This window comes from Euleptes europaea, chromosome 8 (assembly GCF_029931775.1).
Source record: "Euleptes europaea isolate rEulEur1 chromosome 8, rEulEur1.hap1, whole genome shotgun sequence".
Classification (NCBI taxonomy): Eukaryota; Metazoa; Chordata; class Lepidosauria; order Squamata; family Sphaerodactylidae; genus Euleptes; species Euleptes europaea.
This window is the reverse complement of record NC_079319.1, coordinates 95,083,872-95,087,143: the sequence shown is the minus strand read 5'-3', so window position 1 is coordinate 95,087,143 and position 3,272 is coordinate 95,083,872.

Here is a 3,272-nt window from a genome sequence, read left to right as displayed (position 1 = left end):
AATGCTGTGCAGAGAAGCAATGTTGTGTGGTAGGAATATGAGTTTAATGTTTTGGTTGGAACAAATGATTTTCAGGCACATATCTTCTGAGTTACTCTCTTACCTTTCTTTCCCTCCCCTAGCTGCTGCCCTGGGAAACGGGAACTTTAGCTCAGGAAAAACAGTTGATAGGAAAGTACAGCTGCAAATATCAAATGATCAGATCTTGCCTCACTGGTTCAGATCCAACTGTTGGTGAAAAACAAGGTGTTTGGATTGGATTTTGATTGCTTTTGAAATGCTCATTGTAGAGTTCAAAAGCCTGTGGGAAACACAGTAAAGATCCTACAGGAGTAGGAAAATCCTACAGGAATAGAAAAATCAGGACTCATCCTGATCCTCTCTCGCTCAGCAATCGGTTCCAGGATCTCCCAATAGATACTGATTCTGGACCACTGGAACAAGGGCTATCCCCCCAAAGCGTGAAAGAAATTCCTCAGGCTCCTGCATGTAATGTATGTGCATCAGTAAGACCATAGCAAAGACAGCCCAGGAGCTTGAGTCCTGGGCAAAGGCTCCTAAGCCCTGCTCGCATGATTGGCCACAGCCAACTCATCCCATTGGCCCTAAGCCAGGTCATGCCATTGGTGACCTGGGAGTTGTTTTCCCCCTATCACGGATCAGGGGGGGAGCAGCCACCGGGGGCCAGGGGTGCATATAAGCAGGGCCAGGTTGTACAGTTCCTCAGTTCCTTACTGTCATTGCTGAAATCAATAAAGGTGCGTTGTTGTTGGAACTCCATCTCGACCTCGTGTGTCCTCCCCACGCGGACATAACAGTGGCGACGAAGGCTGGTAGGCAGTCAGGCTTGCTACCGAAATCACCCTCGCTGGAATCATCTGTGATTCTCTGTGACTTCGCAGTGCCCGGTAGGCAATCCGTCTCGCCTTGCTGAATTCACTTGACACACCTGAGACACCTCACTTCGCTGAAATGGCCACCTGGGGTTCGCTGGAAGAATTCAACCCCGCCGTCCCTAGCGACTGGGAGAGATACGCAGGCCGTGTTACCTGTTTCCTCCATGCCAACGACATTGACGACGAGGACAATATGCGGTAGATGTTCCTCAGCGTATGCGGGGCCAAAACGTTCCAGCTCGCTCAATCCCTGCTGGCACCCGCTCTGGTGCTCGAGGCGCCATTTAAGGACATCATGGCCACTCTGGGCAACCATTTTACGCCCGCCCACGCACCTCGCTCACCGTCGGCCGTTCTACCTACGGGACCAGGAGCCGGGGGAATCCGCCGCAGCATTCCTCGCCACCCTTCGCCAGTTGGCCCGGTTCTGCGAGTTCAAGGACCTCGATGACGCTCTCCTCGACAGGTTCATTTTCGGCCTCCAGAGTGAGAAAGTGCGGCGCTGTCTCATTGCCAGGAGTGGCGTCACCCTCACCGTGGCCGTTGAGGAGGCCACGGTGGCAGAAGCCCCGCCTGCCACCGGCCGGAGGAGCAGCCGAGGCTCCGCAGCCCCACCACCTGCGGCCGCCCACCACGAGAGCGCCAGCGACGCGGCCTCCAGCGACAAGGACGAGGCTCACAAACTGAGCAACCAAGGGGCCTCTCGGGGGCGCAGGGCACGGGGCACCACAGACCGCCCGTGCGCGAGCTGTGGCGAGCGACACGACCACCAATCCTGCCGGTTCCGCGACGCCTCTTGCCGGGCTTGCGGCAGGGTCGGCCACATTGCCAAAGTATGTCGCTCGACGCCGAAGGGTCGGTCTTCGTGCCCAGCCAGGAAGGATGGCGCCCCGCGCCCCGTCCACGACTTGGATGACGACGAGCCCACCAGCGGCCGCCGGGGTCGCCACGAGACGGAGCTGCACAGCGTATCCCTCCACAAGGTGCATGGCGCCGACAAGGTCTCCATCGTCGTCAAGATCGGCGGTGCACCATGCGAGATGGAAGTGGACTCTGGGTCGGCTCTCTCCATTATTTCGCTGGACACGTACCGCGACCTGACCCATCGCGCAACCTCCCTCCCCAAGCTGCGACCGTCCCGAATCACCATTTGGGACTATCAGAGGCGCCGGGTGCCGGTCCGGGGGGAGGCTGCGTAGGTGGTGTCGTCAAGAAAGGTTTGGATTTCTGGACCATGGCTTACGCTTTCGAGAAGAAGCTCTTCTGTCGGGGGATGGATTACACCTCACGAGGGTAGGAAAAAATGTGCTTGGTGAGAGCCTTGCAAACCTGATCAGGAGGGCTTTAAACTAAATCCTATGGGGGAGCGAGACAACAATTTAAAGCCTTGTATGCTGACAATACAAGACGATAACAATAAAGATTTGCAGGGAGTGGCATGTATGCAAGGAAACATAAACTCACAGGTAAGTACAGAATCGAAAACCACGGGGCACATAAACCGCGGATTCCGATGTCTGTACACTAATGCGCAGAGTATGGGAAACAAGCAGGAAGAACTTGAAGCCCTAATACAGGAAGGGGATTTTGACCTAATAGGCATTTCTGAAACTTGGTGGGATGTCACTCATGATTGGAATATTAAGATTGAGGGGTACAACTTGTTTAAAAGGGATAGATTGATAAGGAATGGGGGAGGAGTAGCACTGTATGTCAAAGATGTGTACACTTGTGAAGAAGTACATGAATCTGAGCCTGGTAGTGCAGTCGAGACTCTATGGGTAAACATAAAAGGAATAAGAAATAATTGTGATATTCTCGTGGGGGTCTGCTATCGACCGCCAAAGCAGGCAGAGGACTTGGATGGGACGCTCCTAGACTAGATCACAAAGTTCTCAAAGAGACAGGATATGTTGGTCATGGGAGATTTTAATTACCCGGATATCTGTGGGAAGTCCAACGCTGCTAAAAATGTAAGATCCAATAAATTCCTGACTTGTCTTGTGTTGCACGAATTTTCCCTTTCCCCTCTCCCTCGATTCTTGGTGTAAATGGGGATTCTCTGTTAGCCTACTTACCAAAGCTTAGCCCAGAGAATGAGATAAGGAGGACAAGCCTCTCACTTCCTTAGCACACCATTCTCACACACCACACTAGACATACATCAGTAAGACATACAGGTTTATTAAGCTTACAAGAAAATGTATAAGGCAAGAAAAGGGAAGAGCAATACTTTGGTAAATATACAAGACAGAAAGTAACAGATCCACACAAAATTGACACACTAACAAACAGTTATCAGAGCGCTCTGAGGTCATTCCACAGAAAGTCAGAGATGATCTCTCTCTCCTAGGAAGGACAAAGGACTGGGCTTCT